Source organism: Ambystoma mexicanum, chromosome 6p (genome assembly GCF_040938575.1).
Source record: "Ambystoma mexicanum isolate Mex_15411 chromosome 6p, UKY_AmexF1_1, whole genome shotgun sequence".
NCBI classification, from domain to species: Eukaryota; Metazoa; Chordata; class Amphibia; order Caudata; family Ambystomatidae; genus Ambystoma; species Ambystoma mexicanum.
The window spans coordinates 166,734,996-166,762,311 of NC_090935.1; the positions used below are offsets into that span (position 1 = coordinate 166,734,996).

The 27,316-nt window shown below is 46.3% G+C and overlaps 1 protein-coding gene across 18 annotated transcripts in view; it reads right to left on the reverse strand.

Moving 5' to 3' along the window:
* CELF4 (CUGBP Elav-like family member 4) overlaps positions 1 to 27,316 on the reverse strand; it is a 1,533,185-nt gene that overhangs the window by 1,000,927 nt on the left and 504,942 nt on the right. The gene's annotated exons all lie outside the window — the stretch shown is intronic.

The window sequence follows — 27,316 nt, forward strand, 5'->3', positions numbered from 1 at the left end:
TGTAAAGGTGCTGCAATTGTAATACAAATGTCTTAACCAAGTGTGCCTTTGGCCACTACATGTGTCCTTACATCTGTTGCTTGCACTGACATTCTGTTCACACCATGTTCCAGCTGCTGCTACCTTATGGCCAGGTAAGACCATTATGACAATGCCTCAAAATGAACATCAAATCACGGACTAGCCTTCATGTACGCCTGTGCGCGAAGGGATAGAATGATCCAGAACATGCAAATATGAAAAAGGAGTTTACCTTGTTTTGTTTACTTTGTCTCCATCAATGTGAATTAATCTTCCTTGCGGCTCAGAGCTCGCAGGCTGTCAGCCATGCCATGCAAACAGATTAATCAATTAAATACTTCATCAATATAAAAATCATTTTTGCAGGACACAGCAGATGTAATTAGGTGATAGTTAGGAAGCACGCTGTTAGGATTCAAATTGGATTTGGACTTTGATTGCCTGCCTCTTGGCTCAGGCAGGAGTTGGAGGCGATGGGCATAAGTCCATGCTGCCTGAAGGTTTAATCAGCGGCTGAACTCAAAAGTGCAATGCATCCTGGGGTATTGAGCAATGGTTGCACGGCGAGCACCACATCAGCTGGTTTCAACCAAGACAGTGAGAACTGAACATGCACCTACCAGGGAGCATAAGGCACCTGAACAGACTATGCTCATCCTATGCATGATTGTTTGACCTAAAGTCAAACGGTCGTAACCCATGAATGCATATCTTGTACCCTGACTATGACTATAATGTAATGCAACTAAGAATGCAATGCAACTGTCTTCTTAAGTTCCAGCGCCCAGATACCCAAGGGCTGGGTGCGCTATATAAATGCAATGAATTTTAAATAAATAAATAAACACCGGTCCGAGCTTTCTCTCAGAAGGAGTGAGCTCAACTCTACTTATCAGGTCCTATAACTTTATATTTTATTCATACAGCACTTTTATCCAACACACAGTACACAATATTAGCAACTTTAAAATAGTTACGGATTAAAACATTGAAAAGAAATGAAACTATTACATAGTAAAACAACTGGTCCACAAATATTAATTTATATCAAAGATGGAGAAAAAAAACAATACTCAGCAATGTTCTTTTAAGCATTTGTTAATCATCTACGGTCAGAGGTTCCATAATTTAGGAGACCACATGTGATGAATTGCCATCTGGGGAATTTTTAATGAATAATAACAGGATGGGAGAAATTCCAAAAGGGAAATCTGCTGATCAGATTCCCCTTTACAATATACTCCATGCCAAAAGCCTAGCGTGCTCTTGTGCCTGCTGCATCCGTATCCTGATTCACAGCACCTGCTCCACCGGTGGCACAGAGCAGGTACAGAGGGCACAGATTGCCCCTCGAGAGCTGCAGTAACACCTAATTCTCTGCAGGGGCTGTATTTAAAATATGTACTACTGTTTCAAAAAACGACACAACCCTGAAGATGTTGTCCAGGTGGCACATAGTACTGTAAATATAAGCTATGCCTGAGTTAGGGTATGGTGTCCAGCATCTCTCCGAGTTATCCCAGCCACATTCAATTGATGGTGCACATGTGTCAGTTCTGTGGGCCCAGTTGATCTGTTGAAGGGTTACGTGTATTCCACAGACAGGCCGGATCCTGCTCTACTGGCAGGAAGGTAGTGGGGTTGCTCTCTTTGTTTCTTTGTAAGGCCAGGTAACACCCTTCTCACTTGGACAGTCACTTGACAGGATTCTAGCCTTGGAGCAGAAACCAAGAGGCCCACCCATTCACTTTGAGCCGGGCTTCACACCAGGGGGCTGGATTTCTAAGATCCTTTGATCCTATTGAGAAGGGAAAGGGGTGGGGTTAGTAGCCAAAGAGAGGGCTGTTCAGTTTTGGGAGGGTTCTGCCATCTTGATTCTCTTCCTCTCTTTCTCTTTCCTGTCCCCTCCACTTCCTCTAGAGTAAGGCACTTTGGGTATGACATCATAAGGGCAAAGTCCACACATTTCAAGAGCAGGGATTGGACCCCTAAAGCAAGCTAGCTTTAGTCCAACCAAGTGGGGACATTTACTTCTAAAAGAAAGGCTCAGCACTAATGTCTTGGAATTGTCTGAAGTCATATTAAGCCATCCTGCAGATTTCAGTGAAACTTGCTGGGTGAGCCATCCTCTCTAAAGTCCTCCATTTGTGAGCTGAAGGCACAGGTACCAGAAGCAGAAGATAGATCTGTCCATTTACCATCCTCAGGGACCATTGGGGGGGATCGGCTGCTGGAATGGGACCTGCTTCTCTGCCAGCCACAATGGTACCCAGGACCTCACGATGTCGGTGGACCCATGCAGCTATGTGTCTGCCTCCACTATGTTTGGGAGCCTGAGAACAAAGACCCATCTTGTCCCTGGAGTGGAAGTCACAGCACCCTGCGAGCCAAGACTGCTGGGGTCCTAGTGTTGTTCAGCATTGAACTGCATGGCACTTGTTTCAAGAATTGTTCAACACTTTTGAACCAGCAGGACCCTCTGTTGCTGCCTTTTGCTCTCTCCCTATTTTCACCCAGCACCAAAGGAGGTACTGTGGTCTGTTAAGTGCCCCATTGGTCCATTTATGGACCCTGCAGACTGTTTAGGTCACATTGAATGAACCCTTTTCAGCTCACAATATCCTTTTTCAAGAACTGTGTTGCTTTTGCTTGCCTTTCACCCTTGATTCCTTTCCCAGACCCCTGCATGTACCATCTTTGCTTATTCTGTGTTCCTTCCTCAGGTGTGGGTTTTGTTTAGTGTTTTCTTAATTTGTTATTATTGTACACAATGTGTTTAATTAAAGTGTATGTATTTCTGAACCACATTCACACCCCTCCTAGGACTACAGTCTTTCCTCTGCCCATGTTACCACAAAAGGTGTAGGAGGCATAGCTTTTGACTGTGCCTGTTAAACCTTTATGATTGTGTTGGCTCTTGGTTTGTAGAAGCGTGAGTGTTGAGTGGGCGTGTCAGCCTCTACTCATTCTTGTACTCCTGCAGGACGGAAGTCAATTTGCCACACAACCGATTAAAGCAATGAAAACAGGAAGATGTGCAGTGAGTGAAACTTGAGTAGAAGAATGCAGTCCACAGAGTTTCAGCGATGCAGGAGACTGGAGATGGGCTTGGCATTGCTATTTCTGATCTATATAGCACACTTCCACTCACCTGCCAATAGATGGGCACCAGACCACATACCGGGCTATGAACAAGTGTACCTACCTTACTTATGCATGAATTCACAGCAAGATGGGTTCACACCCCTCGGGACCATTTGACTCACCGTACCCCTCTTCTCATATAGCACTTTATATCTATATTCTTAGTGTCATGCGGTGACAGCGTTACATTTGTTTATACCACCAGGTTTCAACATCCTTAATCAACAGCACATTGTCAAGGCCATCCTTGATCGGTAAGTGTGGCTACATTTATTTGGTTTTTAAACTAATGTCCCAGTCTACCCGCAGCCATTTGTAATTAGTGTAACTGTTTCACAGGATACCCAGTACCACACATTTGTGTAGCGCTTCTGTGACAAAGGCATCACCCATCTTCAGGTACTTGCAGTGCTTTAAGTGGGCCGGGGCCTGCCGGGGCCGGGCCCCGCCAGAATCCAAAAAGTGGGGCTGAGCCGGGGCCCTGCCGGGGCCCCCGGTCCCACCACGCCATGGCAGGACGCATTATCCCGCCACGGCCGCAGCCGTGACGGGAGATGCGTCCGTCAGTGTAACGTTAGGCAAGTGGACAGAAGTGCCAGCCAGCCACAGCGTCACTGAGGCTCGCTGGCACTTCTGTCAGTCACTGTAACTTCCCTGATGACCCCCCCATCTGAGGGGTCATCAGGGAAGTTACAGTTCCTTTGTTGGCCATCACCAGGTCACTGACCCTCTGTGAACCTGCAGGCTCCATGATTTAATATGTAGATTCAATCACGGAGCCCGCGGGTTCCCAGAGGGTGAAAGACGCCTTGGGCTCTGTGATCTCTGCTCAGAGCAGCGATCACTGAGCCCGAGGTGCCTGTCTCCTTTGGCAAATCTTTATAAAAGATGCCTTGAAATGTGTACGTTTCAAGCCATCTTTTATAAACGTAGAAATATTTCTACGTTTATAACAGACGGCTTGAAACTTACACAATTCAAGGCATCTTTTATAAAGCTTTGTCGACGGACAAAACCACCTCGGGTTTTGTCCGTCCTCAACGCTTTATAAAAGATGGCTTGTACGTTTCAAGCCAACTTTTATGAACACAGAAATATGTTACAAATGTCTATGTTTATAAAAGGTGGCTTGAAAAGTACACAAACCGTAGTAAGGTAAGCACACAAGTGTGCGCAACTTACTATGGTTTGTACACTTTCAAGCCACCTTTTATAAACATAGAAATATGTAACATTGCAATGTTTATAAAAGAAGGCTTGAAAAATACACAAACCATACTAGTACGCATACAAATATATAAATGCTCTACTACATTTATATATTTGTTTGCGCACCCTAATATGTTTTGTGCACTTTTAGGCCACGCCCACAGCGGATGCCACGCCCCCAAATGAGGGCCCCCCCCATCAATTTCTTACCCCACTTGAAGCACTGGGTACTTGTGCACCTATTTGCCATCCTTGTATGGTCCAGACAGTGGCATTGCATTATATAATCAATAGTGTGTATTACAGGTACCTGCAACACAGCATTTACAAATGTATTTCTGTCGTGCACAAAACCTACCATGCACGGTAAGCTCATTATGTCCCCATTGGTGTATGTCTTTGAAGAGGTTGACAAACAGTAAAGCTTTTGTTTCTCACAAATATACCAAAATATAGACCCCTTTCACTTACAGATCCATATTTCTTCTTTGTAGAACTCCACAGGAGATTCCATTTAGTGAAAAAACTGCCCAATTGACTGGCCTGATGATAGCCAATCCAACCACAGCACATTTCAGCTGCTCCTAAAGGCCGAAACACAGTTGTGTCGACAACCCAACCATGATGCAGTATTTATTGTTCACACTGCCCACCCAGCTGACTAATTCAGCATATATACTGTGATATGTTTCCAAGAAAATGTAAAGGGACTGTTCTGCATTCATATAAGTTATCTCTTGCAGATTGTATGCAGAATATATGTTTGTATTGTATATGTTGTATTTGTTCCTGTGGTGCACCCTGTTTGAAATTGTTTTTGAATGTATTATATTACATCCATGTGTTGAACGTGTATGTTTACTGTCATCAAATTAGGTAAACACATTAAAATATTGGTTCACAGTATATTCAGGCTCTCCCTGATCCTTTGTTTATTATATATACACAAGTCCATCAAACTACATATGGTCGTTTCTACCATTTACTGGGTACTTTTCCTTTTACTGGCAACTGAGAAGTTACATTTTTTAATTCTCACCCAGGTGGTGTGATATCGAGATTCTTGCCTCCTGTGCTTTGCGTGATACATGGCAACTAGTATGGTCAATCTCTTTGCATGTGACTAACAATGCAATTTTCATACTCTATGAAAAACAAAATGTAGCTGGAAATAAAATCGCCATCTTTATCCATAGTACATTCCAAATATTCGCATCTCATGGTTTTTGTCAAAGAAAAAGTGCTCAAACGAAACCGGGCGGTATGTTAAATGGCAGATGGCACTAGTCCGTAAACACGTATACACGTTTTGGCACATGATGTTCCTTGCAAACACTGTGGGCCTGATTACCAGTTGGGCGGTAAGTGGTAAAATGCTAACACTACGCCAAATTATGAGGTTGGGTTTTGAGTGGAGTATTTACCTCCAGCAAAACCCTGGCGGTAAATCTTCCCACTCAAAGCCCAAAAATCGGCAGAATTGGTGGAATTACTGGGGTGGTAATTCTGCTGCGGTAATTCCACAAAAAAAGGGCCATTGGGTCCAAAGAACCCAAAAATGGGGAATTACACTGCCACCACCACTTGTAATCAGGTGGAAATTCCACCTGACAAAGTGGCGGTAACAGTCATTCATTTTCGGCGGATTTATCGACAAATTACCCCCTACCTCATAATGAGGGCCTATTACTTGATTTTAGGATTTATAGCAGTCCATTGAGGGCAGATAATATCTCTATTATACCTGCCTGTCCATCCTGTTCTTCTAAGATTTCTATGAGGTCTAATATATGTAATGTAAATGTCGTTTTACATTTTCATTGTATTGTTTTATATTGTTAATGGCGTTGCCGAATAAAAATATATATTCTCGGCTAAGCCATAACCCTGTGCTATCGCATCACCACTGAGTTGTCAGGATGAGGCTTCATTTGTTTTCCTAATAATTGAACTCAGCATCATTGTCCGCTCCCCTATTTCATCGCTGAAGCTTCTAATGATATGCAAAACATGTTGCTTGAGAGGCCATTGTGAAAGCAGAAATACTGCGCATTGTTCAGGGGCGTGTGGGAGAACCGCGCTGAGGGATGCGGGGAAGAATGGCGATGACATTCAAGCAAAACTATCACTGTCAAAATGTGTTTTCGAGCGGGGACCACTGTTGCGCGTCAACATTACCACGAGACAATGAAAGAAACCTGTTTGTGAAATCCGAGCTCAGATGTAGGACCCTCATACAATGGCAGATTTTTGCCAAATTAATTTCAGTCTTAGAACAGCAGCCCTGCATGGATCGCATGAGTGGATTACCCGCTACATATGATGAACGTGCCAGCGGCACAGTGGGAAGTAGAATATGAGATAGGGAAAAGGAATATGCATTTTGATTTGCTATTTGTAAGCTTTCTTCGGTACAAAAAACACGTTGGGCGAGATTCATGGAATATTTGCCTGGTTCAAAGTGAATTTGCACTGCTGAAAAGTGACTTTGCACAGCCGACAAAAACCCTGATTCATGAAACTGTGAAAAGCGTATTTTTGTTGTGCAAAGTCCGGGCAAAGTCATTTTGAACTGCAAAAATGGCTATGCGCTGACTTTCCCCGTTGTGTTTATCTTCCTGGTTCTCCGTTAAGTAACGTTTTGGCGTGGGTGATGACGAGGCACGTTTGGCTACTCTGGCCACGAACGTCATGAAAATAGGTGGAGCAGATCGTTCGGACAAGAGATGTCAGCTTCCGGGGGGGGGGGTCGGGCCATCTGTATTCCTGCTGCGAGGGCACTTGAATTTAGGGCGATGCTACAACGGACAACGGACAAGATTAGCACAAGATGGCCGTGCCTAACCCGTTGTTTTTGCATGTGTAAAAGTGAGGAAAATGAAGGAAAGATGCATAGCAAAAGGTTTTATGATCGATTACAGTAGTACATTGCCGTACGATCGGGACAATAACATTTTTGAGCGCACTTCCCCTTTAACTAATTCGGACATGTTCAGTAGATTGAACTATTTCATAGACATTTCTAGCTACAGTTCTCTGGTGCCCACTGCTGAACACTTGGAAGTGAACTCTCCTGATTTATGCAGTAGGGGACATGGCGTCCATGGTCTTCGCCATGCCATATGGAGGCCCCAGCCTCATGAAGCATTCACCTACGGCATTGCAGCCAGTGAGTGCTTTCCGTTGCTCTACATTTCATGCAGGAGGAAACACAGTGGTGTAACATATTAGGCATGAAGTACAGCATGCCCATCCAATAGCACAGACCCCAACGGTCCGCAACTTTTAGCCCAGCATCGGTTTTGAACTACAACTCCCAATAGCCCCAGTCAAGAAAATCAATGGTGAGGGATCATGGGGGTCGAAGTCTCAACCATCCAGAGAGCTACAGGTTTCAAACTCCTGATCTATCCTGTACTATGAAAAGAATAGGCAACTGTGTGGCACTGAAACCAATCAGCCAAATCTAAAAAAAGCTCATGGCTGGTCCGATTCCACATGGTGAGGGTGTCTGGCAATCTATTCGGCCGTCTCAATCCTGACCAGGATGACCCACCTTGCACTTGTAGCACTCCCTCCTTGACACACAATGTATTTAGTCATTTTTCACGGGTTCCTTCTTGGTTGCAGTGTGGCCCACACAGGGCACTTCTGGGCTTCCACACTCTGCAATGAGACGCTTATCATTGAATCTCGTGTCACTGTTTTCCAGGGGAATGGGAGGTTACATAGTGGTAGAATTCACTGAATACAAATTCAACACAATGTGTAATCGTTGAAATATGTGTGACACGAGACATAGAAACTGCCCTGGTCCAGCCCACGTACTCACTCACTTCTGAAACTGCATTACCTTGCACTTAACTGCACCTGATCACCCTGCCTGTGCTTTACCCATGACCTATTGCTGAAAATGTCAGTGTTTGTATCTATGCTTGCCCTTATAAGGCTCATGTAACTGGTAAAAGCGCCCTGATGCCCCCGGGGTTGTGTGCACTTCTACAAAATGTCTAAATAAATAAATAAATAAATCTATTGGATGAAATCAAATAGAACCGTTTGCCGTCGATTAAAATTGAGAACATGGCGAACTGGTGCTTTTACCTAGCCCAGCAGGACATTTCAGCTGAGTGGTTGCAAATGGTTTCAACTGGATCCGGTTGCAGCATATGGGCCTTTGGGCAATGGACTCCAGGTGCATAGCAGGAACGCAATGGAGCTACTGCTGGTGAAATACAAGCAACAACTAACAGCCAACAGACACCAGTAGACAGCAAAACCAGTGCACCAGTGCAACTGGAATAGGCTTGAAAGGTCTCCATGGCAGCTCAGCAGATGCCTACAAGCTCACTTTTCACAACTGGATCCAGTAGAAGTCATGTGCACCTGGTCCTTTGGAAGGAAGACGAGGAGCACTCAGCACTCCATGAAACAAAACAGGGGGGATGAAGCCACGCCAGGCGTAACCCTCGGGGCGGAGCACCCAGCGTCCCTTGCTGCTAAGCATGTCAGAATTAGCATGGCGTCAACCATAAGCACAAGTGCTGTTGAATCATGTTGCTTTGACGTCACAGGAAACCCTCTTTGCAAAGTGTTACCCCCCCCCTACCAATAATAATAAGCACATATTAAGGGCACATTTGCTCTGTCGTATTGATTACATTTGCCTATATCTGAGCCCCCCAGCCCCCTGATGTGTTTTTTTTGTATTTCCTCTTTACTCATCCTTTTATTTTTCTCTGTATCTCTCTTTACTCTCTTGCATTTTTCATTTTTTTTTGTCGATAGTGATGCATTTTATTTTGCTCTTTAAATATTTATTTTGGGATGAAGAAACAATGCCCCGTCTCCCATGTCACTCACTGCCGGATTATCTAAGCTTCGTCACCGGGCAAAACGTCCAATCAAAAAATTATCAATTGCCCGCCCCTTGCCGCATGTCTAAATAAGCAGCGAGCTCGTGGTTATTTGTGTAGCCACTGAGCTGAACAAATGAGATTAACATAGCACACACGGGGAAGGGCTGCTTGGGAGAGACGGTCGCCATGGCAATCAGCGCTGCCTTGCAATAGTCTTAAAGGAGAAGCTCGTTGGGTCGGTTCCACCTATACATGTTCATAACATAAGCAAAGATGGTTCACAGGTCGCAATAATGCCCGGGTTGGACTCCCATGCCCTCCCCTATTGAGGGACAAGTACTTTGAGGAAAAAGGGTAGAGGGGTTGACTCCCTCCACATTCAAGACCTTGCGCTCTGGAACTTCTGCCCGTTGCCACACATTGCACCCAAGCCAATCCTAGATTGCCACTTTGCATTCTGGGAACTTGTAGTTTTGCTGTTATAAATATGGGGCTACAAGTTCCAGCATGCAAAGTGACCCAAGCTCAACGTGTCACACATTATAGGAGACCGCTTGCAGCTGCAGTCTCCTCTCTGGAAATCATGTGAGCATCCCATCCTGTCTAGGTTTTAGCTTTGCATATTGCATTCTGGGACGCGTTGCCCTGCAGTCATAAAGAATGAACACAACTACAAACAAAGGGATGCATTTAATAAAACCGGAAATGAATGAGCATTTCATGCATGACCTGAGGTAACATGGGATCTCTGCGTGACATCGAATAGCTCCAACGAGGCCTTAAAACACTGCTCTGATCTCTGTACATGGGAGGAATTTGGCCGTAATTAGACGGGATTGCGCTCTGGCACAATGTGTCTTGCCAAAGCCTTGTTCTCGTTCAAACACCGCTGAGTTGAGCTCCAAACTCTTGTACCCATAAGTCGCACACATGATGTCCTCGTGTGCACGGAGGAGGTGCAGGGCGACGGGGCAGACTGAATGATTGAGTTACAAGCTCACCTCCAGAAGAACAGCTCTGGCCTCACCTTCAGGAAAAAAACACCGTCCACAGAAGCAACTATGCATGGCGGTTTGCAGACATATTACACAGTTCAATGTTAAGTTGATTTATTTGGGAAGTGTGGTGATCCCCCCTCACTACAAATAACACTAATAATACATGTTGACCTATAAAAAACAAAATTCCTTGAAACCTCCCAAAAAATATCCCTTCACTTAATTATTAGACATACAGGAAATTATTTCTGTGCCAGGTCTCATGTCGCAATTGTATTCAAGTTAATTCAAAACCAATAGTCAGAGAGAGGTCCGAACTAGCAGTTCAGTTTGTTAGATGTCCTCTTCGATACGTCAATGTCTCGGTAGATCCGTAATTATTTTAATTTCCTATATCATACAACTTGTATGTCCTCAAATGGTGCAAGTGCCCTTGAGCAAACACGTGTTTCGACCGTTAGTGGTCTTCCTCAGTGCACAGACATCACCTTATTCAAAAGTATATCTAACAAACTGAACTGCTAGTTCTGACCTGTCTCTGACTATTGGTTTTGAATTAACTTGAATACAATGACTTGGGACGTGCCCATGCAACACGGTGCAGTAATCATTTCTTGCATGTTTGAGGGCTGTGGGGAAGTCTACATGCACCTACCATAGCGGAAGTCCAACCCATATTGCTATTTAGTCCCCAACGCAGCTGAACGAGGGCTACCCCAAACTCTCACTAATTATTAGATGTGCCTCATTTGTTTAGATCCTGCCTATAAGACCCAGAGGTTGGGGAGACAGCCTAGAAGCAATATGTCGGCTTGACACTTATTACTGGAACTTGTGTATGAGCACATGTCTGCCCACACCTTGCCCAAACAGAAATTCGCTTTGCTGTCTACATTTCAGTCACATTTCTGTGATTTAAAACAACCATTTCGGTCTGCAGGGACATCTGTTTGAAAAGTAACAGGATAACTGCAGCCATTTAGCTGGTCCTTATCTAAATTACTGTCACATTAATGTCATGTAGGGCAACAGTTTCTGCCTGAAATGACATCTGCCCCAAAGATACAGTAACGGGTTAATTGCAGCTATCACACAGCTTCAAGTGTAATGACACTAATATTAACCATGTGTGTTGTCAGCTACTTAGTTCCTGATCAACACTGCACCCTAACACACATGCCTGCATTTATAGATGTCTCGTGTTTACTCAATTGTGCATGATAAATGGGAAGACTGGTCTTAAGGTGTGAATCTTCTTTTCTTTAGTAAAGGAACAGTCATGGCTTGTTATTATTTGTACTGGGGTGATTTATAGAAAGATGTAACATATGCAGGTTGCAATTTTAAAATGATATGCAAAGGGGCAATTAGTAGTGAGTGGTCATTTGTATAGTGCCTTTATCCCATTGTTATGGCCTCAAAGCACCGTGGATAAACGCCAACAGAAGACCAAAGTCCAAGGTATGGGAAGGTTGTCAGAGAGTTAGAATGCGTGTGTGCATTTGGCCAAAATGCATTTGGGTATGATGGCAGAAATGGGTGAACATTTAGGGGGGGGACAAGGGTGTTTGTTGCCCCAACTTACGTGGCACACCATGTTGTAGGTTTAATTTGGCAGCGGCTGATTTCCTTTAGACGTCATGTCCTCCTGAACATTTTCAGCAAAGTTGCGCCACTGATGGCCGCGCCCCAGTTAGCTAGCCAATCAGGCATGCATATGGGTGCTGACAGGGGGGTCAGGAGAATGCGCCAGTGCAAGAGATTCACTATGTGTCCAGCTGCACCAAATTATTGTTGTGGGACTTAGCTGCATTCTGATGGTAGAGATGTTGTGCGTTGTGCTTGGCGTATGGAGAGGGATGCGTGCGCGCGGTCGCGTCTGCCTCTGGAGTCCATCCAGCTGGTGTGCAATACAAATTAGCGTTCAGAAATGACAAAGTGGTGTCTTTGGCAATGCTTGATCACAAATTCTGACACAAAACAATCAATCCGGTCACAACCTCTTTCTTTGAAAAGATGCCAATATCCAGGTATTTAAAACAGAATTGTATGCCCTCTTTTAGCCACTCTCTAAGATGAATGGATTTTTGCCAAGTAAGGGGGCACAGTAATGTCGCCGAGATAACACAAAGGCGTCTGCATTGGCATCTTACCACACCTAGGGACCACCACGAGGCCTGAGCAGCAGGTGCACGGAGCCCACGCACGCGCCCTGGCCATCCGTTCTGAACCTCACACCGAGGGTTTTGATTGGTTCTCAAGAAGAAAGGGAGAGTTCACATTGAAACATCATCTTTTGAAGGTTTAAAGGTAAAACACATCTTTGAACCGGGAACGAACGGATCCAGCACTGTTCCTCTGTTCCGCGCCTTGTTCATCTTGGTTGAAAGAAGAGCCGGGCTGGCGGACACGACCCGTCTTCTTCTTTGATGCTCTGTGTCCTCCCACGCCCCTTCACACAACTAAAAAATGATTAACAGATTGAAAGATTTCAAACCTCACACGTGATCCAAATCAAACCCTTGCAACATTAACAGTGTTCTCATGTGTGTAGGCATAGGGTCCGCATTTTCCAAGCACTGACCTCATTTTACTCTCTGGCCAAAGATGGCAAAATATATTAGTACCTGGACATATTATAACAGTGCCTGCCAAATGCCTATACAAGAGCCAAAATTGCTGGTTGTGCCAATACATGTTCATAAATGGTCTTCAGTGCAAGGAACAGATGCAAGGACACACATACTTCTTATACATCATGTGGCTGAAGGCACAGTAAAGACAGTTTTATTACACCAGTAGCTGGTTTAGCTGATGTATAGCTACAATGAAGTCATTACTATACAGAATGCTACACTGAAAGCACAGAGCTGGATTCCAAGTTATCCCAGGGGAGTAAGGGGGTGTTTTGGTCAGAGAGGAGCGGGTAGTGGGTGGGAAGGGCCAATGGGCCTAGCATCACTATGGGCAGTGAGAAGGTGGGTAAATAAACAAACAACAACCGCAGGCTGCATTTCCTTCCTTATATGTCATTGCCCCCCTTATCTACACGTCCCTCGACCATATTTTCATTCTATAGGGTAAGTGAGACTATACAAGCAACCTCTGAATGAACCCTACACTTGAAGAAAGTATGAGCTCCTGTGTATACAAATCCTGCATCCCTAAACACAAAGAAAAGTACAGCCACTCCCCTGGACAGTAATAGGAAATCGTATAGAAATGTAGACCACCCGGCCAAATAGGCATAGTATCTGGAAAATGTGCCATTGTAGATGCATTTACCTACTGATTGCCCCCATCTGCCCCAGGATTGTTTTGCCACCAGACAGCTATTCACTGGGAAAGGTTCACCTTGCACCTTCCCAACAAAGGCTGGCGAGAACCCACAGATCATCGAAACACACCGACACCTCAATGGGGCTATGGGACTGGAAGCAACCTGTTGCCGGGGGTCGCTACAGCTATGAGGAAATAATGAAGCAGTGTAGCATGATCTTAAAAGGAAGGGAGGACTATAAGGGTGGGATTTTGCAGAAAATGGTAATTGCCGCAAGGGACCACCAACACCAGCCCCTTAGATGCCGTTGGGTACCCTACCCTCTATTTTTCATTTTAACAAAATGGAGTAGAAAACAAAGGTGTAAAATGATATGATCGGTTATTTATAACCCACTTCATACCAGAGGTTTCTAAGCGCGGACCCGGGGATCGAACCCATGTTGCTCTGTGTCGTCTTGCTTCCAAGGTGAGCACGTTGCCGCTGAGCTATCTTCCCGAGCATGGGCGTAATTTTAGGGGGGACAGGGGTGTTCATGCCACACCATTTTGTCCCCACTCATTTGGATGAGGCACCTTTTCTTGAGATGTCATGTCCCACCCTCAACTTTTTAAGCAAGGTCACTCCACTGCTCCCGAGAAAAATAGGCAAATTCAGCTTTACACTCTAATTTTACTCTTTGTTTTCTAAATAAAAAATCCAACTCATCCTTCAAATTCCACTTTTCAGCTGCATTTGCAATGGATTACTATGCAGGCAGATTCATTCCATGGGAATCCACTGGTTTTATGTCTTTACCAAACTCTCGAGCAGGTGCAAAACCTAGAGCCATTTCATGGAGCAGGAGGAATGCACAGAGGCAATGGTACAACAATGTCATGTCCTTACTCCTTTAGCAAATGCACTGAAAATGCCCTGGGGTGTAAAAGTAAGAGGTAAACAACGTACTCCCACTCCACTCCTTGTTAAAAGTCTCCCTAAATGTTTTCACTGCTAGCAAAATTGTGTTGAGAGTTCTACCACGACCAGATATGCTTTGCGCCTGAAGAACCAGTGATAACTGGTCCTAGAACTCCAGAGACTTAAGTTTGTAGATTCTGGCCTGTCCTCACTGCCATGGAAACGTCCCAAATCTTGTTACATTAAATGTTCATTGCTCGGCAGCACCTGCACTCATTCAGGCCTGCAGAGGTGTTACCAGGGAGGGGCTGGAGAGGCTACAGCCCGGGCCTTTTGCTTGCAGCCCCAGATAGAAGCTCAAGAGGTACAACCAAGAGGCTAGCTAGCCCCGAGTTCCGACAGTCACGACATTCGCTTAGCCCCATATCTTTTCCAGGCCTAGCAACACCCCTACAGGCCAGACATCAGCACTTCTGTTCCATGCTAGCACGCTCTGAGGGCCGCCACCCTTTTAAAGACCCCTACCCGATTTCTGCCTGGGCAGGTGGAGCAGAGGAGAAGCAGAGGAGAAGCAGAGGAGAAGCAGGAGACCGCTAACGGCCCAGTCCGTACATTGTGGGTGGCGGCAGTTGTTGTTTGCTAGTAGTATTGTACAATACATGGGCCACCGTGTAATGCATACATTGCACCTATGCCAGGAGGTTTTGCACTGATAAAACAGAGTTTTGCAGCCACATTTGTACCGTACGACCAGTGCGCAAAAATGGCATTTGCATTGACTGCCTTGTGCCGGTTCCATATGTTAATATCCCCACAGAAATATCGCCATACAATAATATTGCCATATTTTTTAGGGCAATATTAAGGCATGGAACCTGTGGGGGACACCCCCGCGGCCCTCATATTATTTTAAAGGGAGTGGGGCACCCCCCTGCAATCCCTGCTCCCAATAACCCCAAATATTATCCCCATTAAAAATATCGCCCATGGCCGTTCCCGACGACCATATATATGGCGATATTGTTGGTGGGGATAATATTAGCTGATACCCTTGTGCCAGGGCAATATTTGATAGATGCAATTGCTAGTGCACAATTGAAGGGCCTCGGTGTAAAAATTGCATGGCACCAGCTGCAAGGTTTTGCCTGATTGCAAGGAATGCTTCGCAGCCTTCCTGCACCCGAGGGTCCGCTCGAAAAACTGCATGCAAAGAGGACATTTTGCAAGAGTGCGTTTGTGCAAATGTTGGTGCCGGCACAAGTGCAGTTCATGACTCTGGCTCCAGGACTTTGTGGGCCTGATTTACAAAGCGTTTTTCAATGGGATTGTTGTGCGCCTTTTGCACAGGTAGCGTCTGCTGGCGGGGGCGCACTCTGCAGCTAGCCCTGGAGCCGGAAGCCACTGAGCGGAATCTTTCTACTGTCAGATAAAATGTTCCTTTTGGAAACTGGTAATTTATCCCTAGTTTAAAGCAGGGCGAGCTCCTCTGAGTGCCGCTTGTCAATAGAACCCCTTGGCCGCCCCCTCATTCACTGAGTCCTTGTAATCCTTCGCTCAGACGCCGAGCATTGACTTTGCTGATTTAGGACCCATTAAACGGAGGCACCAGTTTAGCCCTAAAAAGGCCTTTTGATACAAAACTATAAAAGGTTAGATTAGACTTAGAGGAACAGCCTGTGTGATAATTACTGTTATCCGCTGATCCATAAACTCTTCACACAAACTGCAACAGTAAACCAAAAAACTGACACTTTAATAGCAGGGCGCTTTGTAGCTGGGGACAGCTCCCCTCCTCCTTCCCACTGCGCCTGCATCTCCTCCGGCCCCCTGACAGAGCGCCTGACAACCAGTATTCCCAGGCGGGGGCGAGGCGAGCCGGGGGGTCGGCATCATGAATTGTTGCAAAGCTTGCCCACGCCTGGTACAGAGCGGGCTACACGTAGAGAATGGAGTGCTTTAGGAGTCGGGGAGATGGACTTTATCAATGAATGGGGGAATGGCTGCCCGGCCATACTGTACACACAGGCATCTTTCCATTGTTGTGCTTTGCCTCCCTTCGGATCTAGCCATTTATTGCTAACCTAGCTAGGAAGCAACCGAGAGCTGCACATGTCGATGAGGATAGCATCTGCGATCCATCTATTGCTAACCTAGCTAGGAAGCAACCGAAAGCTGTACATGTCGATGAGGATAGCATCTGCGATCCATTTACTGCTAACCTAGCAATGAAGGAACCGAGAGCTGTACATGTCAATGAGGATAGCATCCGCGATCCATCTATTGCTAACCTAGCTAGGAAGCAAGCGAGAGCTGTACATGTCGATGAGGTTAGCATCTGCCAATAGACGGGGTTTAGTCTAGTATGTCGCATGCTACACTTTGCCTCCCTTCGGATCTATCCATCTACTGCTAACCTAGCTAGGAAGCAACCGAGGGCTGTACATGTCGATGAGGATAGCATCTGCTATCCATTTATTGCTAACCTAGCTAGGAAGCAACGGAGAGCTGTACATGTCGATGAGGATAGCATCTGCAATCCATCTATTGCTAATCTAGATAGGAAGCCACAGAGAGCTGTACAGGTCGATGAGGATAGCATCTGCGATCCATCTATTGCTAACCTAGCTAGGAAGCCACCGAGAGCTGTACAGGTCGATGAGGATAGCATCTGTGATCCATCTATTGCTAACCTAGCTAGGAAGCAACCGAGAGCTGTACATGTCGATGAGGATAGCATCTGCGATCCATCTATTGTTAACCTAGCAATGAAGGAACCGAGAGCTGTACATGTCAATGAGGATAGCATCTGCGATCCATCTATTGCTAACCTAGCTAGGAAGCAACGGAGAGCTGTACATGTCGATGAGGATAGCATTTGCGGTAATGGAGGGGCTTAGTTAGTATGCGGCACGCTACGCTTTGCCTCCCTTCGGATCTATCCATCTACTGCTGACCTAGCTAGTAAGAAACCAAGAGATGTACATGTCTATGAAGATAGCATCTGCGGTAAGGGAGGTGCTTAGTTTAGTATGTGGCACGCTACGCTTTGCCTCCCTTCGGATCTAGCCATTTATTGCTAAAATAGCTAGGAAGCAACCGAGAACTGTACATGTCGATGAGGATAGCATCTGCGATCCATCTATTGCTAACCTTGCTAGGAAGGAACCGAGAGCTGTACATGGCGATGAGGATAGCATCTGCAATCTATCTATTGCTAACCTAGCTAGGAAGCAACCGAGAGCTGCACATGGCGATGAGGATAGCATCTGCAATCCATCTATTGCTAACCTAGCTAGGAAGGAGCCGAGAGCTGTACAGGTCGATGAGGATAGCATCTGCGATCCATCTATTGCTAACCTAGCTAGGAAGGAACTGAGAGCTGTCCATGTCGATGAGGATAGCATCTGCGGTAAAACAGGGCTTAGCCTAGTAAGTGGCATGCTAGACATTGCCTCCCTTTGGATGTAACCATCTACTGCTAAGCTAACTAGGAAGCAACCGAGAGCTGCACATGGCGATGAGGATAGCATCTGCAATCCATCTATTGCTAACCTAGCTAGGAAGGAGCCGAGAGCTGTACATGGCGATGAGGATAGCATCTGCAATCCATCTATTGCTAACCTAGCTCGGAAGGAGCCGAGAGCTGTACAGGTCGATGAGGATAGCATCTGCGATCCATCTATTGCTAATCTAGATAGGAAGCCACAGAGAGCTGTACAGGTCGATGAGGATAGCATCTGCGATCCATCTTTTGCTAACCTAGCTAGGAAGCCACCGAGAGCTGTACAGGTCGATGAGGATAGCATCTGCCAATAGACGGGGCTTAGTCTAGTATGTGGCATGCTACACTTTGCTTCCCTTCGGATATATCCATCTACTGCTAACCTAGCTAGGAAGCAACCGAGGGCTGTAAATGTCGATGAGGATAGCATCTGCGATCCATCTATTGCTAACCTAGCTAGGAAGCAACGGAGAGCTGTACATGTCGATGAGGATAGCATTTGCGGTAAGGGAGGCGCTTAGTTAGTATGCGGCACGCTACGCTTTGCCTCCCTTCGGATCTATCCATCTTCTGCTGACCTAGCTAGTAAGCAACCAAGAGATGTACATGTCTATGAAGATAGCATCTGCGGTAAGGGAGGTGCTTAGTTTAGTATGTGGCACGCTATGCTTTGCCTCCCTTCGGATCTAGCCATCTATTGCTAACCTAGCTAGGAAGGAACCGAGAGCTGTACATGGCAATGAGGATAGCATCTACAATCCATCTATTGCTAACCTAGCTAGGAAGCAACCGAGAGCTGCACATGGCGATGAGGATAGCATCTGCGATCCATCTATTGCTAACCTAGCTAGGAAGGAACCGAGAGCTGTACATGGCGATGAGGATAGCATCTGCAATCCATCTATTGCTAACCTAGCTAGGAAGGAGCCGAGAGCTGTACAGGTCGATGAGGATAGCATCTGCGATCCATCTATTGCTAACCTAGCTAGGATGGAACTGAGAGGTGTACATGTCGATGAGGATAGCATCTGCGGTAAAAAAGGGCTTAGCCTAGTATGTTGCATGCTATGCTTTGCCTCCCTTCGGATCTGCCCATCTACTGCTAACCTAGCTATGAAGGAACCGAGAGCTGTACATGTCGATGAGGATAGCATCTGCGATCCATCTATTGCTAACCTAGCTAGGAAGCAACCGAGAGCTGTAAATGTCGATGAGGATAGCATCTGCGATCCATCTATTGCTAACCTAGCTAGGAAGGAACTGAGAGCTGTACATGTCGATGAGGATAGCATCTGCGGTAAAACGGGGCTTAGCCTAGTATGTGGCATGCTACACATTGCCTCCCTTCGGATGTATCCATCTACTGCTAACCTAACTACGAAGCAACCGAGAGCTGTACATTTCGATGAGGATAGCATCTGCGATCCATCTATTGCTAACCTAGCTAGGAAAGAACCGAGAGCTGTACATGGCAATGAGGATAGCATCTACAATCCATCTATTGCTAACCTAGCTAGGAAGCAACCGAGAGCTGCACATGGCGATGAGGATAGCATCTGCGATCCATCTATTGCTAACCTAGCTAGGAAGGAACCGAGAGCTGTACATGGCGATGAGGATAGCATCTGCGATCCATTTACTGCTAACCTAGCTAGGAAGGAACTGAGAGCTGTACATGTCGATGAGTCTAGCATCTGCGGTAAAACAGGGCTTAGCCTAGTATTTGGCATGCTACGCTTTTCCTCCCTTTGGATCTGTCCATCTACTTCTAACCTAGCTATGAAGGAACCGAGAGCTGTACATGTCGATGAGGATAGCATCTGCGATCCATATATTGCTAACCTAGCTAGGAAGCAACCGAGAGCTGTAAATGTTGATGAGGATAGCATCTGCGATCCATCTATTGCTAACCTAGCTAGGAAGCAACCGAGAGATGTACATGTCGATGAGGATAGCATCTGCGATACATCTATTGCTAACCTAGCTAGGAAGGAACCGAGAGCTGTACATGGCGATGAGGATAGCATCTGCGATCCATCTATTGCTAACCTAGCTAGGAAGGAACTGAGAGCTGTACATGGCGATGAGGATAGCATCTGCGATCCATCTATTGCTAACCTAGCTAGGAAGCAACCGAGAGCTGTACATGGCGATGAGGATAGCATCTGCGATCCATCTATTGCTAACCTAGCTAGGAAGCAACCGAGAGCTGTACATGGCGATGAGGATAGCATCTGCGATCCATCTATTGCTAACCTAGCTAGGAAGGAACCGAGAGCTATACATGGCGATGAGGATAGCATCTGCGATCCATCTATTCCTAACCTAGCTAGGAATCAACCGAGAGCTGTACATGGCGATGAGGATAGCATCTGCGATCCATCTATTGCTAACCTAGCTAGGAAGCAACCGAGAGATGTACATGTTGATGAGGATAGCATCTGCGATACATCTATTGCTAACCTAGCTAGGAAGGAACCGAGAGCTGTACATGGCGATGAGGATAGCATCTGCGGTAAGGGAGGCGCTTAGTTAGTATGCGGCACGCTACGCTTTGCCTCCCTTCGGATCTATCCATCTACTGCTGACCTAGCTAGTAAGCAACCAAGAGATGTACATGTCTATGAAGATAGCATCTGCGGTAAGGGAGGTGCTTAGTTTAGTATGTGGCACGCTATGCTTTGCCTCCCTTCGGATCTAGCCATTTATTGCTAACCTAGCTAGGAAGCAACCGAGAGTTGTACATGTCGATGAGGATAGCATCTGCGATCCATCTATTGCTAACCTAGCTAGGAAGGAACCGAGAGCTATACATGGCAATGAGGATAGCATCTACAATCCATCTATTGCTAACCTAGCTAGGAAGCAACCAAGAGCTGCACATGGCGATGAGGATAGCATCTGCGATCCATCTATTGCTAACCTAGCTAGGAAGGAACCGAGAGCTGTACATGGCGATGAGGATAGCATCTGCTATCCATCTATTGCTAACCTAGCTAGGAAGGAGCCGAGAGCTGTACAGGTCGATGAGGATAGCATCTGCGATCCATCTATTGCTAACCTAGCTAGGAAGGAACTGAGAGCTGTACATGTCGATGAGGATAGCATCTGCGGTAAAACAGGGCTTAGCCTAGTATGTGGCATGCTATGCTTTGCCTCCCTTCGGATCTGTCCATCTACTGCTAACCTAGCTATGAAGGAACCGAGAGCTGTACATGTCGATGAGGATAGCATCTGCGATCCATCTATTGCTAACCTAGCTAGGAAGCAACCGAGAGCTGTAAATGTCGATGAGGATAGCATCTGCGATCCATCTATTGCTAACCTAGCTAGGAAGGAACTGAGAGCTGTACATGTCGATGAGGATAGCATCTGCGGTAAAAATGGGCTTAGCCTAGTATGTGGCATGCTACACATTGCCTCACTTTGGATGTAACCATCTACTGATAACCAAACTAGGAAGCAACCGAGAGCTGTACATTTCGATGAGGATAGCATCTGCGATCCATCTATTGCTAACCTAGCTAGGAAGCAACAGAGAGCTGTACATGTCGATGAGGATAGCATCTGTGATCCATCTATTGCTAATCTAGATAGGAAGCCACAGAGAGCTGTACAGGTCGATGAGGATAGCATCTGCGATCCATCTATTGCTAACCTAGCTAGGAAGCCACCGAGAGCTGTACAGGTCGATGAGGATAGCATCTGCGATCCATCTATTGCTAACCTAGCTAGGAAGCAACCAAGAGCTGTACATGTCGATGAGGATAGCATCTGCGATCCATCTATTGCTAACCTAGCTAGGAAGGAACCGAGAGCTGTACATGTCGATGAGGATAGCATCTGCGATCCATTTACTGCTAACCTAGCAATGAAGGAACCAAGAGCTGTACATGTCGATGAGGATAGCATCCGCAATCCATCTATTGCTAACCTAGCTAGGAAGGAACTGAGAGCTATACATGTCGATGAGGATAGCATCTGCGGTAAAACAGGGCTTAGCCTAGTATGTGGCATGCTACGCTTTGCCTCCCTTTGGATCTGTCCATCTACTTCTAGCCTAGCTATGAAGGAACCGAGAGCTGTACATGTCGATGAGGATAGCATCTGCGATCCATATATTGCTAACCTAGCTAGGAAGCAACCGAGAGCTGTAAATGTCGATGAGGATAGCATCTGCGATCCATCTATTGCTAACCTAGCTAGGAAGCAACCGAGAGATGTACATGTCGATGAGGATAGCATCTGCGATCCATCTATTGCTAACCTAGCTAAGAAGGAACCGAGAGCTGTACATGGCGATGAGGATAGCATCTGCGATCCATCTATTGCTAACCTAGCTAGGAAGCAACCGAGAGCTGTACATGGCGATGAGGATAGCATCTGCGATCCATCTATTGCTAACCTAGCTAGGAAGCAACCGAGAGCTGTACATGGCGATGAGGATAGCATCTGCGATCCATCTATTGCTAACCTAGCTAGGAAGCAACCGAGAGCTGTACATGTCGATGAGGATAGCATCTGCGATCCATCTATTGCTATCCTAGCTAGGAAGCAACCGAGAGCTGTACATGGCGATGAGGATAGCATCTGCGATCCATCTATTGCTAACCTAGCTAGGAAGCAACCGAGAGCTGTACATGACGATGAGGATAGCATCTGCGATCCATCTATTGCTAACCTAGCTAGGAAGCAACCGAGAGCTGTACATGGCGATGAGGATAGCATCTGAGATCCATCTATTGCTAACCTAGCTAGGAAGCAACCGAGAGATGTACATGTCGATGAGGATAGCATCTGCGATACATCTATTGCTAACCTAGCTAGGAAGGAACCGAGAGCTGTACATGGCGATGAGGATAGCATCTGCGATCCATCTCTTGCTAACCTAGCTAGGAAGCAACCGAGAGCTGCACATGGCGATGAGGATAGCATCTGCGATCCATCTATTGCTAACCTAGCTAGGAAGGAGCCGAGAGCTGTACATGGCGATGAGGATAGCATCTGCAATCCATCTATTGCTAACCTAGCTCGGAAGGAGCCGAGAGCTGTACAGGTCGATGAGGATAGCATCTGCGATCCATCTATTGCTAACCTAGCTAGGAAGGAACTGAGAGCTGTACATGTCGATGAGGATAGCATCTGCGGTAAAACAGGGCTTAGCCTAGTATGTGGCATGCTATGCTTTGCCTCCCTTCGGATTTATCCATCTACTGCTAACCTAACTAGGAAGCAACCGAGAGCTGTACATTTCGATGAGGATAGCATCTGCGATCCATCTATTGCTAACCTAGCTAGGAAGCAACAGAGAGCTGTACATGTCGATGAGGATAGCATCTGCAATCCATCTATTGCTAATCTAGCTAGGAAGGAACTGAGAGTTGTACATGCCGATGAGGATAGCATCTGCGGTAAAATGGGGCTTAGCCTAGTATGTGGCATGCTACACATTGCCTCCCTTCGGATGTATCCATCTACTGCTAACCTAACTAGGAAGCAACCGAGAGCTGTACATTTCGATGAGGATAGCATCTGCGATCCATCTATTGCTAACCTAGCTAGGAAGCAACAGAGAGCTGTACATGTCGATGAGGATAGCATCTGCAATCCATCTATTGCTAATCTAGATAGGAAGCCACAGAGAGCTGTACAGGTCGATGAGGATAGCATCTGCGATCCATCTATTGCTAACCTAGCTAGGAAGCCACCGAGAGCTGTACAGGTCGATGAGGATAGCATCTGCGATCCATCTATTGCTAACCTAGCTAGCAAGCAACCGAGAGCTGTACATGTCGATGAGGATAGCATCTGCGATCCATTTACTGCTAACCTAGCAATGAAGGAACCGAGAGCTGTACATGTCGATGAGGATAGCATCCGCGATCCATCTATTGCTAACCTAGCTAGGAAGCAAGCAAGAGCTGTACATGTCGATGAGGTTCGCATCTGCCAATAGACGGGGCTTAGTCTAGTATGTGGCATGCTACACTTTGCCTCCCTTCGGATCTATCCATCTACTGCTAACCTAGCTAGGAAGCAACCGAGGGCTGTACATGTCGATGAGGATAGCATCTGCGATCCATCTATTGCTAACCTAGCTAGGAAGCAACGGAGAGCTGTACATGTCGATGAGGATAGCATTTGCGGTAAGGGAGGCGCTTAGTTAGTATGCGGCACGCTACGCTTTGCCTCCCTTCGGATCTATCCATCTACTGCTGACCTAGCTAGTAAGCAACCAAGAGATGTACATGTCTATGAAGATAGCATCTGCGGTAAGGGAGGTGCTTAGTTTAGTATGTGGCACGCTATGCTTTGCCTCCCTTCGGATCTAGCCATTTATTGCTAACCTAGCTAGGAAGCAACCGAGAGCTGTACATGTCGATGAGGATAGCATCTGCGATCCATCTATTGCTAACCTAGCTAGGAAGGAACCGAGAGCTGTACATGGCAATGAGGATAGCATCTACAATCCATCTATTGCTAACCTAGCTAGGAAGCAACCGAGAGCTGCACATGGCGATGAGGATAGCATCTGCGATCCATCTATTGCTAACCTAGCTAGGAAGGAACCGAGAGCTGTACATGGCGATGAGGATAGCATCTGCAATCCATCTATTGCTAACCTAGCTAGGAAGGAGCCGAGAGCTGTACAGGTCGATGAGGATAGCATCTGCGATCCATCTATTGCTAACCTAGCTAGGAAGGAACTGAGAGCTGTACATGTCGATGAGGATAGCATCTGCGGTAAAAAAGGGCTTAGCCTAGTATGTTGCATGCTATGCTTTGCCTCCCTTCGGATCTGTCCATCTACTGCTAACCTAGCTATGAAGGAACCGAGAGCTGTACATGTCGATGAGGATAGCATCTGCGATCCATCTATTGCTAACCTAGCTAGGAAGCAACCGATAGCTGTAAATGTCGATGAGGATAGCATCTGCAATCCATCTATTGCTAACCTAGCTAGGAAGGAACTGAGAGCTGTACATGTCGATGAGGATAGCATCTGCGGTAAAACGGGGCTTAGCCTAGTATGTGGCATGCTACACATTGCCTCCCTTCGGATGTATCCATCTACTGCTAACCTAACTACGAAGCAACCGAGAGCTGTACATGTCGATGAGGATAGCATCTGCGATCCATCTATTGCTAACCTAGCAAGGAAGGAACCGAGAGCTGTACATGGCAATGAGGATAGCATCTACAATCCATCTATTGCTAACCTAGCTAGGAAGCAACCGAGAGCTGCACATGGCGATGAGGATAGCATCTGCGATCCATCTATTGCTAACCTAGCTAGGAAGGAACCGAGAGCTGTACATGGCGATGAGGATAGCATCTACAATCCATCTATTGCTAACCTAGCTAGGAAGCAACCGAGAGCTGCACATGGCGATGAGGATAGCATCTGCGATCCATCTATTGCTAACCTAGCTAGGAAGGAACCGAGAGCTGTACATGGCGATGAGGATAGCATCTGCAATCCATCTATTGCTAACCTAGCTAGGAAGGAGCCGAGAGCTGTACAGGTCGATGAGGATAGCATCTGCGATCCATCTATTGCTAACCTAGCTAGGAAGGAACTGAGAGCTGTACATGTCGATGAGGATAGCATCTGCGGTAAAAAAGGGCTTAGCCTAGTATGTTGCATGGTATGCTTTGCCTCCCTTCGGATCTGTCCATCTACTGCTAACCTAGCTATGAAGGAACCGAGAGATGTACATGTCGATGAGGATAGCATCTGCGATCCATCTATTGCTAACCTAGGTAGGAAGCAACCGAGAGCTGTAAATGTCGATGAGGATAGCATCTGCAATCCATCTATTGCTAACCTAGCTAGGAAGGAACTGAGAGCTGTACATGTCGATGAGGATAGCATCTGCGGTAAAACGGGGCTTAGCCTAGTATGTGGCATGCTACACATTGCCTCCCTTCGGATGTATCCATCTACTGCTAACCTAACTACGAAGCAACCGAGAGCTGTACATGTCGATGAGGATAGCATCTGCGATCCATCTATTGCTAACCTAGCAAGGAAGGAACCGAGAGCTGTACATGGCAATGAGGATAGCATCTACAATCCATCTATTGCTAACCTAGCTAGGAAGCAACCGAGAGCTGCACATGGCGATGAGGATAGCATCTGCGATCCATCTATTGCTAACCTAGCTAGGAAGGAGCCGAGAGCTGTACAGGTCGATGAGGATAGCATCTGCGATCCATCTATTGCTAACCTAGCTAGGAAGCAACCGAGAGCTGTACATGGCGATGAGGATAGCATCTGAGATCCATCTATTGCTAACCTAGCTAGGAAGCAACCGAGAGATGTACATGTCGATGAGGATAGCATCTGCGATACATCTATTGTTAACCTAGCTAGGAAGGAACCGAGAGCTGTACATGGCGATGAGGATAGCATCTGCGATCCATCTATTGCTAACCTAGCTAGGAAGCAACCGAGAGCTGCACATGGCGATGAGGATAGCATCTGCGATCCATCTATTGCTAACCTAGCTAGGAAGGAGCCGAGAGCTGTACATGGCGATGAGGATAGCATCTGCAATCCATCTATTGCTAACCTAGCTCGGAAGGAGCCGAGAGCTGTACAGGTCGATGAGGATAGCATCTGCGATCCATCTATTGCTAACCTAGCTGGGAAGGAACTGAGAGCTGTACATGTCGATGAGGATAGCATCTGTGGTAAAACAGGGCTTAGCCTAGTATGTGGCATGCTATGCTTTGCCTCCCTTCGGATGTATCCATCTACTGCTAACCTAACTAGGAAGCAACCGAGAGCTGTACATTTCGATGAGGATAGCATCTGCGATCCATCTATTGCTAACCTAGCTAGGAAGCAACAGAGAGCTGTACATGTCGATGAGGATAGCATCTGCAATCCATCTATTGCTAATCTAGCTAGGAAGGAACTGAGAGTTGTACATGCCGATGAGGATAGCATCTGCGGTAAAATGGGGCTTAGCCTAGTATGTGGCATGCTACACATTGCCTCCCTTCGGATGTATCCATCTACTGCTAACCTAACTAGGAAGCAACCGAGAGCTGTACATTTCGATGAGGATAGCATCTGCGATCCATCTATTGCTAACCTAGCTAGGAAGCAACAGAGAGCTGTACATGTCGATGAGGATAGCATCTGCAATCCATCTATTGCTAATCTAGATAGGAAGCCACAGAGAGCTGTACAGGTCGATGAGGATAGCATCTGCGATCCATCTATTGCTAACCTAGCTAGGAAGCCACCGAGAGCTGTACAGGTCGATGAGGTTAGCATCTGCGATCCATCTATTGCTAACCTAGCTAGCAAGCAACCGAGAGCTGTACATGTCGATGAGGATAGCATCTGCGATCCATCTATTGCTAACCTAGCTAGGAAGGAACCGAGAGC